The following is a 14,667-nucleotide window of genomic DNA, read 5'->3' on the forward strand; positions in this document are numbered from 1 at the left end:
CTGATTCATCAATTCCTTGGTTTTCTAATTCAGTTGTGCTACTTGTTTCAGCAACTCCTTCATCCTCTTTGTCATTTTAGGAGTAGGGAATTTCCTCCTTTCATTTGGAACTTTTGTAGGAGGACTCTTTGGTTTATGCATCATTTTACCCGTTGGTTTGAATTTACCGATATTGCTTGAACCGGAAGTGGAATGGGGCTGTCTAAATGCTAGACATTCAAATTTAAAATATCCCATGTCTCCACATGAATGGCAGATAGGAGTAGCTTTTGTTTGACTGCCAGATGCAACTATTTTCTTAATCATAGGAGGTGCAAGAGAAGGGCTAGATTTGCAAGTTTCATAGCCTAATCCTTTCTTATCCCTAGAATTTCTTCCCAAACCTAAAAGTCTTTCTAGTTTTTCATCACTTTGGGAGAACCTATGACTAAGTTCAGTTGAATGTTTGGATTTCTCTACATCTAGTCTCAATTTTTCATTTTCAGTTTTCAACTTTACATTTTCAGTTTTCAATTTTTCATTTTCTAATTCTAGATGTTTAACCTTCTTGGTCAATTTTTCAATTTTAAAATCAGCATCAACTGCTTCTCTTCCAAGCAAGGCGTTTTCAACATGGGATTCTTGATTATCATCAGCCAACTTGGTATTAACAGCAAATGCCTCATCCAAAACTTCTTTCAGCTGTTTGATCTCATTGTAGGCCTGACCAAGCATTTTAAGAATGTTTTTGTTGTGAGTATAAAGCTGGTCATAGGACACCTGGATGTTGTCATTTTCTTGTTCTTCTCCTTCTACTTCATCTTCTGAGGAGGAGGAGGAGGCCTTTTCAATTTGTTGCTCATCTATCTCCTTACTGTCCCCTAGATCCAAGATGACCGTAGTGGTGGAGGTCATAAGAATTTTCAAAGATTTTTGGTCTCCATCACTCTCAGACTCACTTGTATCTGAATCGGAGTCTTCGATGTCGTCCCATGTGGCTGCCATAACCTTTCCTTTTGATTTCTTTGTGGGACAATCAATAGATAGATGGCCATACTTTCGGCAATTATAACATTGGGGCTCCTTTGACCTTTTAGATGGTTTGCCTATTTGGCACTTATGGTCATGACAATTTCCATTTTTGTTGAATATTCTTCCACGGTTCTTGTTGAAGAACTTTTTGAACCGTTTCGCCAAAAGGGTCACCTCCTCATCTCCATCATCCTCTTCACTATCCTCCTCAGATTCAACTTTGTTTTTAAAAGTTTTGAGGACAATATGTTTAGATTTGGTGAGGGTTTTAAAGTGTATATCAAAAGTCTGTAGGGAACTTATGAGTTCTTCTACTTTCATTTCATCGATATTTCTACACTCTTTTATGATGGTGACTTTTGAACTGAAGCGTTCCGATAGGGATCTCAAGATTTTCCTACAAATTTTTGGTATCGGAACCCTCTCTCCAAGTCCCCACATGGAGTTACATATATCATTCAGTTTTGTGTAAAACTCCATAAAGGTCTCATGATCTTCCATTTTTATGTTCTCAAAATGAACTGTTAGGAGCTATAGCTTTGAACATTTTATGGTGCTTGTTCCCTCATAGGTGGTTTCCAACAAATCCTATGCTTGTTTTGATGTTTCACACATGCATGTGTTTAAACTCCTCTTGTGAAACAACACAATAAATTGCATTCACTGCTTTAGCATCACATGTTTTCCTTTGTTTTTCATAGTTAGTCCAAAATGCCTTTTGTTTTGGTCGAGATATGGTAGTGTCATTATCAAGTACAATTTGTTCCATTGGTGGCTCATACCCACTCTCAACAATATCCCATACATCATGGTCCAAAGATTGCAGAAAAATATTCATTCTAGCTTTCCAAATGCATAATTTGAACCATCAAAACTTGGCGGTCAAGAGACCGATGTTCCCTCTCCTTTGGACATTCTTCCAACTTCAGGTAGGATCTCCCTCTAGGTTGTTAAACCCTTCAAGAGGAACCCTCTCTGATACCAATTGAAATTGCGGGTAAACCGCTACTAGTGAAGTATTAAGTTATGTCCAAGTGTCCTAGAGGGGGATGAATAGGACTTTTCAAAAAAAATAATCCTACTTAATGCAAATACTAACTTCTAAGCACTTGTAAACAGGATTAAATGATAAGCAAGCACAATAAAAAACAAGGATAGTGAAATATATAAAAGTTACATTGTATCAAACATGTAGTGTGCAGAAATTAAACATATCATGAATTAACACAAACATAAGCAATAGCATGCACCACAAACACAGAGATATATAGTGGTTCGGCTACGTGCCTACTCCACTCCCGGCGGACGCACTCAACCCATGAGTGTACCGGATTTCACTATCCAATGGTTTTAAATCAAGTTGACCATGAACCTTTACAACCTACACAAGGTTATCAAAAATGCATACACAAGGTTTTAAATCCAGTACACTCAACCCATGAGTGTACCGGATTTCACTATCCAATGGTTTTAAATCAAGTTGAACATGAACCTTTACAACATACACAAGGTTATCAAAAATGCCTACACAAGGCAATAGATCCTACGCAAGGGCTCTATCGAAATTGGCTACACAAGGCAGTAGATCCTACACAAGGACTATACATGTATTCTCCCATCGGAGGCATTATGAAAGGTCTTGGCGAGTTTGGAGAACCGAACTCTGAATCCCAATCCTACACAAAGAAATGGCTTCAGACAATCTAATACTTATCTCTAAGAGAATGAGCCACATTCAGCACATGTTGATGAAGATCTTTTATTTGATGAAGATTCTTCAGCTCCCTTGAACCGCAACCCGTTGTAAATGCTTCAATCGAAGATGCCGAGGTTGTTGGGTCAAGATTTGGGTAAATCTAATCTAGTTAATGATTGATCTTTAAGAGCTAGAGAAGATTCTCAAAGCTAAGCATTCAGAGATCCCAACACAATGATTTTCCATTAAGGAGTGTTGTTGGATCATTAATGAACGCTGGAGTTCATAGTTCAATCCAGACAATGAATGTTCCGATGATTGCCTTTAAGTCATGGATTGAATGATGAACTCTAATGGGAAAGAGGGCTTGAGAGTAAGGGTATTAACTCTAACAATAACTCTCACAAAGCTCTCTTCAATGCTCGCTCAAAAAGCCAATAAACAACCTCAAGTGATATATAGAGTAAAATCCCAAAGGTCAAAAAACGAGCAAAAATCAATCATTGTTGATGTCATCAAAGGGTCTTCGATGCTATCGATATAAAACTCTATATCTATGTTTACAGCCGAGGCTGAATACATTGCAGCCGGTAATTGTTGTGCGCAGCTTCTTTGGATGAAGCAAATGTTGTTGGATTATGGGACTGACCAATCAACAATGACACTATTTTGCAATAATACAAGTACCATTAACATTTCAAAAAATCCAGTTCAACATTCTAGAACAAAACACATTGACATCCGACACCATTTCATACATGAGCTTGTAGAGGAAAATGAGATTCTGTTGGATTATGTGTCTATCAAGCGACAACTTGCCGATATATTAACGAAACCGCTGGATGCCATTAGATTTGGAGATCTTCAAAAATCTATTGGAGTATGTGCGGTCTAATTTCATCATCGGCCCATATGTTTTAACTGATATATTTGCGGGTTTTTGGCCTCATTATTCTTTTTGGATATATTGTTATTTATTTCTTGTTTATTTTTTATTTTGTGAATTTTGTTGAGTGTACAAATAATGAATTGTTGGTATATGTGTGCATCTCATTGTATATCTCCGTGCAAGCTGAACTGGAAAATCTGAATTGACTAATTGCTTCGATGGCATCGTCTTCAATGCCATCGAAACCCTTCGCGCATCTCTGACCTATCTGGAAGTTTTTTGATGGCATTGAAGACACTTCGATGCAATCGAAGAATCATGACAAGTATAAAATCGGGCGCGCGAGATTTTTCATTTTTCACTCCACCTGTTCTTCACCGCACGGCTATTCGTCTCCCTTCCTCCTTGGAGCTTCGGTGGACGTTCCTCATTCGATTTTCTTCCTCCATTGGTCTTCTTGTGTGGTAAGGCATCCCATAGTGTCATCCATTTTCGTTTTCATTATCTTAGGTTGCCGATTTAGGGTTGATAGGCTTGATTTAGGGATTTCCTTGTGATTGTGCATCTCATTATAGTATTTCTTGGAAAATCTTTGTTTATTTCTTGATTTGCACCATGCCTAAGGACAAGTGAAAAGCCCCGGCTCAAGGGGAAACATCTCGCCCCACATGGTACAAGCAATGCGCACCTCATCGCAGGACCAAGGCTCCAGCAGAGCCCTCAACACTCACGTCTCCTGCCTCGCGGTAGGAAACACCTATTTGAGGGACGCTGCAAATGGAGATGCCCATTCCGACAATTCCAACCCCCAGCGATACGCTATTGGAAAAATATAGGGGGCGGAAAATCAATCCGGAGCGACAAGTAGACCAAGGATGTATTGGTCCCTTTGGGATCGAATCCATCCTCGACACCGTGGGTTGAAGCAATGCCCTTAAGTTCGGTGGGACAACGCGAAATGAACAAATTTATCAATTTCTGGCATATTGCCACTCACCAGTCCTGGACTGCCAGTCATTCTCCGTTACCAACGAGCGGACCACTACGGTCATCACAATTGCTAAGCTAGCACATCTTTTAGGTGTTCCTTATTCACCAGTTGGTCTGGGAGACCTCAATACCAATTCTCCCACTGTGCGCTCCATGATGACCAAGTTTCTGTGCAATGGAGTAGACGTTCCCTGGCATGAAGGGAACACTCTACGTTCCACGCACATGTCAACACAATATCGAGTTCTTCATGGAATTTTCACTACAAATGTGTATCCTAGGGGTACAAATCGAGTTGACTTAACTCCGTTTATGAGTGGGATCCTATATTGTGTCGCCTCCGGTCATCGGTTACGTCTCCCTTCTATCATCCTCCATCAAATAGCCTTTGTTCTCCACGGAACCCGTCCTACGTATCTTCCGTGTCCCCATTTAGTATGGTTATTGTCTCGGGACAACGGATTGTTGGCTACAGGTGATCATTTTTTACCAGCGCCAAAATTCACTCAAGTCAATATCAAGCGGATGAATCTGACGGAGCTTCAGCGACCACCTTAGCATCGGCACATCGGGACAACGTCGACGCACAGGGAGAGACTAAGGGCGCAGACACAAACATGCCGACAGCAGACGACTCTCGTCCCCCACCCACCATCCCGTGCACACCTGATTCGACGCACACTCACAGACATCAACGCCATCATGACCGCATTGGGACCATTCTTCGAGGTCATGCGAGCAAGGAGCGGAAGATGAGGGGAGTAGCAACACAAGCACAATTCATTATTTGTATATTTTTGTAAAAGCATTGTAATAATGTGAAATCTTGAGTTGTATAGACCATTTAGGGTTTATTAGGTATTTCGTCACGTAATTGACAAAGGGGGAGATTGAAAGTGCCCTGGTTTGTCAATATGTGTGTATGTTGAGTCTTAAGAGTCAAGTGAGCCCTATATGAAGAATACAAGACCGAAGACTCACCAAGTTGAAAAGATTCAAGTACGCATCATAGGTATATTAAGCCTCACATCCCTAACCAAACCTTATCAGGTAATAACCTCGCTTAAAAATGGTCCTAACTTACCCAAAACTATATTTGCAAAACCCTTGGTAAGCTTAGATTTAGAGTTAGTTTAAAGTTTGTGGAGAATGAATCAAATTGGTAAATATCATGTTCTTCGATGGCATCGAAGTCTTGTTCGATGGCATCGAAACAATGGTCAAATTGTCTAGCAAGCAAACTATAAAAATACCGGATATTGTCGATGGCGTCGAAGGAAGTTCAATGACATCGAAACATCAAACATACTTCGATGACATTGAACTGAGGCCAAATTTCTCCATCAAGCTTTGAAAGAACTCTGATATTTTCGATGCAATCAAACTCACTTCAATGACATCGAAATTCAAATTTCAATGACATCGAAGAAGGTTCAATGTCATCGATGTTGGGACCAATTTGTCCAGTGAGCTTTCAAGGAAAATCAATTTATTTCTCGATGGCATCGAAGCACGCTCAATGACAAATTTCGATGGCATTGAAATGTTGTTCGATGGCATTGAGATATTGACAAAACTGTCTAAAGAGTTTTCAAAGGAAAATCATTTAATTCTCAATGACATTGAAATGTCTTCGATGGCATCGAAATTTAAACTTCGATGACATCAAAATTGAAACTTCGATGACATCGAAGGATGTTTGATGACATAAAAAATTTGCTCAAAACTGTCCAGCAACCTCAGTCCATTTTTCAAGAAAAATCTCGATGGCATCGAGTCATCATTCGATGACATCGAATGTTGCTCGATGACATCGAACAGAATCTATCCAGCACCTATTTGAAAACCTTGGTGTAGGAGTCGATGACATCGAAGAAGGTTCGATGACATCGAAGGAAACTTCGATGGCATCGAAGACCTTTCGATGGCATCAACAACGACAGATTTCTGCCCGTTTTTTTACCGTTGGGATTTTACTCTATATATCACTTAGGGTTGTTTCTTGGCTTTTTGAGCGAGCATTGAAGAGAGCTTTGTGAGAGTTATTGCTAGAGTTAATACCCTTACTCTCAAGCCCTCTTTCCTATTGGAGTTCATCATTCAATCCATGGCTTAAAGGCAATCATTGGAACATTCATTGCTTGGATTGAACTATGAACTCTAGCCTTCATTGATGATCTAGCAACACTCCTTGATGGCAAATCATTGTGTTGGGATCTCTGAATGCTTAGTAATGCAAGGGCATTTTCACACCGGGCTCGAGTGGGGTTGTTTGTGGGATGCAAGGGCACACTCGGGTGGGCAACCCGTGTGAGGTGGTACCCGCGTGATTTGGGGCTCACGAGGGGGGTTCGGCCGAGGTCCTAACCCATGTAAAGTGGGGCTTGGGTTATAAGATAAAGGGATTGATTTGCTATGTTCTAACAATTCGAGCTTTTAGAGCAAGTAACTAATTGTCCTACATCAAATTGGTATCTGAGCGGGAGGTCTCGTGTTCAAGACTCCTCACCGAGGGTGATTAATGCAGGGGCATTTTCACAACGGGCTTGAGTGGGGTATTCTGTGGGATGTAGGAGCACACTCGGGGTGGGCGGCCCGTGTGAGGCGGGCCCCACCTGTGTGAGGCGGGTGGCTCGTGTGAGGCGGTACCCATGTGATTTAGGGCTCAGGAGGGGTTTAGCTGAGGTCCTAGCCCATGCGATGTGAGGCCTGAGCTATAAGATAAAGGGATTGATTCTTCATGCTCTAACAGTTCGAGCTTTTAAAGCAAGTGACTAATTGTCTTGCATCACTTAGCTTTGGGAATCTTCTCTAGCTCTTAAAGATCAATCATTAACTAGATTAGATTTACCCAACAACCTCGGCATCTTCGATTGTGGTTCAAGGGAGCTGAAGAATCTTCATCAAATAGAATATCTTCATCAACATGTGTTGAATGGGGCTCACTCTCTTAGAGGTAAGTATTAGAATCCATTTTGTCTGAAGCCCTTTCTTTGTGTAGGCTTGGGATTCAGAATTTGGTTCTCCAAACTCGCCAAAACCTTTCATAAGGCCTCCGTGACGCAGGACAACCCTAATTATGATGCATGCTCATGGAGATAATTAAACAGCGGAAATAAAAGGAATAAATGATCTAAAATTCTAACAATAATCATCATAACTGAGAAAATCATAAAGGAAACATGCAATGGAGCGGGCCATCACTACAACCATGGAGTATGGAATTCAATTACTACTTAGGTTGGATCCGGCGAGGGATGAGACCTCCCGATCTTGCATGGTCACACCCAATCGATCAATGAAGATCACTAGTCCGAAGAACCAAGAAGTTTCTCGGATTAGGGATTTGAGAATTTGGGGATTTAGGGTTTAGATCGGTTCTCAAGATTTTGATCGAAGAGGAATTAGCCAAAACAAAAAAATAGAAGAAAGAAAGTTATTACCTTGAGGAAGTTGGAGGGGCACAAGAAGAAATTAGAAGAAGAAGATCAAGGGGAGAGAAGAAGCACCATTAGAGAGAAGAGAGGAAGGAGGCAACCAAAGGGTTTGCTTTTCATTCATCAATAGTTGAAATTCGTATTTAGGGCTTTACCCCACTTAAATAAGCACATAAAGACATAAAATTACTAAAATACCCCTAGGATAAGCAAATAAAGATATAAGATTACTAAAAGACCGCTAACTAAGTCAAAAAACGTGCAAATAACATAAGTATGGGAAAGTTTGGGCGCTCGGTCCTCTTTCTCCAATCTTCCTTCACATGTGTCTTCCATAAGTGGGGTCTTCTATATGTCCAATCACATGTGAAAGGTCTTCAGCTCCTCAATATTCGCCTATCCACAAGGACGGCACTTGTGGTTGGCGCTTTCTTCGTTGGTACACCTTGAATGCACCTGTGTCCGCATCAATTCCCCTCGGGTGAGATAAACTCGACCCCGACGAGTTGAAACTTTTGTAACGCTCAAGTAGATCTGGATCAATACCCTGCAATGCGTCGCCCGACAGCCACGTAGATTCAGACGATGGTTTGTTCTTCCACTTGACAAGATACCTTTGGAAACCCCTATCTCTCGTGGATACTATCTCGTCATCCAAGATTTCCTCAATTGCTTCTTTATGGGTAATGGGTGGAGGAGGGGGTGGAAGGGGTTGGGTAGCAAACTCAGAAAAAGGCCATGAAAGGGATGATGTATCAACAATGGGAGTATGGGCACGGACTAGATCTTCCACATTAAAAGTTGGATTAATGCTCATTTCAGATGGAAGGTCAACCCGATACGCGTTGGACCCAACCTTTTGTAATATCTTGAATGGTCCAGCACTACGCGCTTGTAATTTCTTTGCAGATCCTTGAGAGAATCGCTCTGGCCTTATTCGCACCATTACAGTCTCCTTCTTGAAATTCTTGCACTCTACGATGAGAATCAGCTGAAACTTTATAATCATCATTGCTCTTATTTAACCGCTGTCTAATATGTGTATGCAAATCATGAATATGGCGTGCGAATGCATCGGCTGACTCAGAAGACCTTTGGGTAACAGACATAGGTAAGAGATCTATGGGCATTCTAGGTTTATAACCACTTACAATTTCAAAAGGACTCAACCCTGTAGATCTATTAACTGACCCATTATAAGCAAGTTCAGCAGTTGGTAAAATTAGGTCCCAAGTCTTAACATGTTCACCCACTAGACAACGTAGAAGATTTCCAAGGATACGGTTTACCACTTCAGTTTGACCATCTGTTTGTGGGTGGTAAGCAGTAGAAAATTGCAAATGAGTTCCCATAATGTGCCACAGTGTCTTCCAAAAATAGCTAGTAAATCGAACATCACGATCAGACACTATGGTTTTAGGTAACCCATGGAGACGCACCACACCATCAAAAAAAAGACGAGCAACATGAGACGCATCTGACGTCTTCGAACATGGGAGGAAATGCGTCATTTTAGAAAAACGGTCCACAACGACAAAAACGGAATCGTGCTTTTTTATAGTCTTGAGAAGCCCGAGCACGAAGTCCATACTAATGTCCTGCCACGGAGCATGTGGCACTGGCAATGGCGTGTACAACCCAGTATTTTGCTTTCTTTGCTTTGCGAGCTGACATCGACACTGCCCTAAAACTTTGGCTACGTCTCGCGTGAGGCTTTGAAACGATCTTCCACGAGGGCAATGGTCTTATCACGACCAAAATGGCGCTATCCCTCCCGAATGAAGCTCCCAGATGAGGAATTCACGAAGGGACATACGGGAATACAAAGTCTGTCTCCCTTGAAAAGAAAGCCATCTTTAAGAACATATCCACCCATAATATGCTGGTCACTAGAGAGCGACGTGTAAGTACCCCCAAAATCAGGACATATGGGGTATTCATCTTTCAGTTGCTCAAATCCGACTACCTCTACACTCAAAGAGTTGAGCAACGCCACTCTCCTACTAAGGGCATCCGCTGGTTTGTTTTCAACTCCGGCCTTGTGTTTCAAAACAAACGAATATTTCTGAAGAAACGCTACCCACTTGGCATGCCTTGGGTTGAGTTTCTTCTGAGAATGCAAATATCTGAAAGCCTCATGGTCAGAAAACAAAACGAATTCTTATGGTAGGAGGTAGTATCACCAATGTCTCGGGGATTGCACTACCGCATAAAATTCTTTGTCGTAAGTGGAGTATTTTTGTTTTGCCTCATTCAGTTTCTCACTGAAATAGGCCACTGGGTGTCCTTCTTGACTCAACACTCCACCTATACCGACACCGGACGCATCGCACGCTATTACAAAGACTGTAGAAAAGTCAGGTAGTCGCATGACAGGAGCTTCCACCATCTTGCCCTTAATTTCTTTAAAAGCCTTGACGGCGGCTTTAGACCACACGAACTCTCCCTTTTTCATGCACTCGTAATGGGAGCCATGATCGTGCCTAAAACCCCTAATGAACCGACGATAAAAAGTTGTTAGGCCGTGAAAACTTCGCACCTCATGAATATTCCTTGGTTCTGGCCACTCAACTATGGCCCTGACTTTTTTAGGGTCTGCGCGCATCCCTTCAGATGACACTATAAATCCTAAGAACACAACTTGGCTAGACATGAATGTACATTTCTTAAGATTAGCGTACAACTTTTCCTTCCTAAGGACACTATAGACCTTCTTTAAATGTTCAAGGTGTGATTCCTTAGTGGTACTATAAATAAGAATATCGTCAAAGTACACCACTAGGAATTTTTCCATGAACGGCCTTAAAGCTTGTGTCATCACCCGCATAAAAGTACTGGGTGCGTTAGTCAAGCCGAAGGGCATGATCAACCACTCATACAACCCATCTTTCGTCTTAAACGCCGTCTTCCACTCATCTCCTGGGCGTATACGGATTTGGTGATATCCACTCTTGAGGTCTATCTTAGAGAATATAGTGGACCTGGCCATCATGTCAAGCATATCATCAAGTCTAGGTATAGGGAACCTATACTTGACAGTAATTTTGTTTATGGCACAACTGTCCACACACATGCGCCACGTGCCGTCTCTCTTTGGCGTCAACAATGCAGGCACGGCACACGGGCTCATACTCTCTTGGATGAAACCCTTTTGTAGAAGCTCATCAATTTGCTTCTTCAACTCTGCATGCGCTGCAGGGTTCATCCTGTAGTGAGGAAGGTTCGGTAGAGTAGACCCTGGGACAAGATCAATGATGTGCTGTATGTCCCTCATAGGTGGCAACTCATTCGGTAAGTCTTCAGGAAATACATCACTGTATTCCTTCAGGACCGAGGTCACCTCACGGGGCAACTCTGATGGAACCTCAGGTGTAATTTCTCTAGCCACAAGGGCATACACCATAGAATCCTCCTTAGCCTCTTTTTCAAACTCTCTTGATTATATGTAAAGACTTAGGTTTGGATTTCCCCATTTCTCTAGGCTCACTTGCCTTCTCATCCTTCTTCTTTCCTAGTGTATTCTCAGGTGGCATGGGATTAAGTTTGATCTTTTTACCATTATATATAAAAGTACACGCATTCGAACGGCCAAAGATCGTGACATCATTATCGAATAGCCACGGTCTACCTAGGATAACATGCCCCACATCCATAGGTAAAACATCACACCACAGGGACTCTTTGTATGACCCAAACTCGATGGGGACTAAACATTGCTGGGTGACAGGTAGGGATGTCTTGTCAACCCAAAAAACTTTATACGGGTCTGGATGAGGTGTGGATTTCAGTTTTAAGCGATCTAAGGTACTAGTGGAAATCACATTCTGACAACTTCCACTGTCCACTATCACCTTACAATTCTTTTCACCACACTTGGCAATAGTGTAGAAGATAGTGCTTCGACGCCAGTCAGCACTACTTCTAGACTGAGCTAACACACGCCTGACTACTGCAAGCGTTGCTTCTCCATCCACTTCTTCATCAGTAAGTCCTCCTTCAGGGTGATACTCTTCAACTTCATAATCACCCTGGTCATCTCCACCCTCGTGGGATTCGCCTATAACTAAGGCTCTCCCACGGCTCTTCGTAGGACACTGATTAGACATGTGGCCAAGGTTGCCACACTCATAGCACCTCACTTGGCTCATGTTACTAGGACCGGCACCAAGAACCCCTTTGCCCTTGTCCTCCCTAGGCCTAGGCGGAATGGTCGCTTGTGCCCTAGGTTGATTACCAATATTAGGTCTAGTTCCTTGGGAACTAGATCTAGTATTGGAGTCTCGGGACTCAAAACGACGAACGACAGGAGCCTTCAGATACTGCTCTAACTCCTGCACGACTTGATATGCTTCATCTAAGTCCGTTAAGGGCCGAGTGATAAGCTCGCGCTGAAGATCCGCACAAAGGCCCGTCTTAAAACGCGAGAGCGTTACTAGAGGGTCTTCTCGGATATCACATCGCATCACATACTCTTCAAATTTAGCGATGTAGTCAGCGGCAGACATTGACCCTTGGCGTAAGGATTGCCATTGGTCAAGGAGCTTCTGACGGTATGAGAGAGGAAGGTACTTCTCCTTCAACTTCTCTTTCATCTCATACCAATGTGTGATAGGGGCTCTACCAACTCTCTCTACCCTACGCTCGGTGTTGGTCCAGAAGAGCTTGGCTTGACCCACAAGCTTCATCTTAGCAAACCGCATTTGACGGTTTTCTGACATGCCATACCACTCAAAGTAGTGGTCCATGTCAGCAACCCAGTCAAGGAATGCCTTGGGATCCAAGCGTCCATCAAAACTCGGGGCCTCAACTCTCACACTCTTCATCGCACGCTCATCTGGATCATAACGGTCTTGATGACCACATGTGGTTCGTGCCTCTCGCACCACACCACGACCGTTACCACGATCTCTATCCTCACTACCACCACGTGTGGCAGCACGTTCTTCAATGATTCCTTCCACTTGGGAGTGCGCATCTTCCCCTACGGCGGGGTTTTCCTTTTGGGACGCCTCTAGTTGCTCCACCTTAGTCATGGTGGTGGTAATTTGGTTCTCAAGGCGGGCAAACTCACGCCTTTGACTCGCTTAGGGCGGTTATCTTTTGTATCAATTGAGCAAGTTGCTCAGATAACTGCTCGTTATTCATGGTAGGTTGAAGTCCGAAACCTCTACCTCTTCTCGTGGGCATACAATGAAGACTTGAACCAAACTCTACCTAACTAGACTACTAGGTGTTATGACTTTCAAGATGAATGCGATGAATGCAAAACTACTATGAACTGACACAATTAAGTTGAAACAGGAAACAACTCAAATATGAAAATTTTCCAGATTAGAAACTTTCTAAAATTGGAAAGTTTCGAAAATTGAAAACTTTCTAAACTTGAAACTTTCCCAAGTTAAACCTAAAAATCAAAACCCTAATTTGATAACTCGATCTAGACAAAAACCATGCAAGCCTAGGCTCTGATACCAAATTTGTGCAGACAACCCTAATTATGATGCATGCTCATGGAGATAATTAAACAATGGAAATAAAAGGAATGAATGATCTAAAATTCTAACAATAATCATCATAACGAGAAAATCATAAAGGAAACATGCAATGGAGCGGGCCATCACTACAACCATGGAGTATGGAATTCAATTACTACTTAGGTTGGATCCGGCGAGGAATGAGACCTTCCGATCTTGCATGGTCACACCCAATCGATCAATGAAGATCACTAGTCCGAAGAACCAAGAAGTTTCTCGGATTAGGGATTTGAGAATTTGGGGATTTAGGGTTTAGATCGGTTCTCAAGATTTTGATCGAAGAGGAATTAGCCAAAACAAAAAAAATAGAAGAAAGAAAGTTATTACCTTGAGGAAGTTGGAGGGGCACAAGAAGAAATTAGAAGAAGAAGATCAAGGGGAGAGAAGAAGCACCATTAGAGAGAAGAGAGGAAGGAGGCAACCAAAGGGTTTGCTTTTCATTCATCAATAGTTGAAATTCGTATTTAGGGCTTTACCCCACTTAAATAAGCACATAAAGACATAAAATTACTAAAATACCCCTAGGATAAGCAAATAAAGATATAAGATTACTAAAAGACCGCTAACTAAGTCAAAAAACGTGCAAATAACATAAGTATGGGAAAGTTTGGGCGCTCGGTCCTCTTTCTCCAATCTTCCTTCACATGTGTCTTCCCTAAGTGGGGTCTTCTATATGTCCAATCACATGTGAAAGGTCTTCAGCTCCTCAATATTCGCCTATCCACAAGGACGGCACTTGTGGTTGGCGCTTTCTTCGTTGGTACACCTTGAATGCACCTGTGTCCGCATCACTCCGATGGGAGAATATAGTCCTTGTGTAGGATCTACTGCCTTGTGTAGGCAATTTCGATAGAGCCCTTGCGTAGTATCTATTGTATTGTGTGGGCATTTTTGATAACCTTATACAGGTTGTAAAGGTTCATGGTCAACTTGATTTAAAACTATTGGATAGTGAAATCTGGTACACTCATGGGTTGAGTGCGTCCGCCGGGAGTGGAGTAGGCACGTGGCCGAACCACTATATATCGTTGTGTTTGTAGTGCATATTGTTGCTTACGTTTGTGTTGATTCATGGTATGTTTAATTTCTACACACTACATGTTTGATACA

General features: G+C 42.2%; 1 protein-coding gene across 1 annotated transcript in view; it reads right to left on the reverse strand.

Annotated features, from left to right (window-relative positions):
- The window catches only part of LOC131242915 (DNA-binding protein RHL1), a 50,215-nt gene that overhangs the window by 11,878 nt on the left and 23,670 nt on the right, over positions 1-14,667 (reverse strand). The window lies entirely within an intron of this gene.

Source organism: Magnolia sinica, chromosome 4, assembly GCF_029962835.1.
Source record: "Magnolia sinica isolate HGM2019 chromosome 4, MsV1, whole genome shotgun sequence".
In the NCBI taxonomy this organism is placed as follows: Eukaryota; Viridiplantae; Streptophyta; class Magnoliopsida; order Magnoliales; family Magnoliaceae; genus Magnolia; species Magnolia sinica.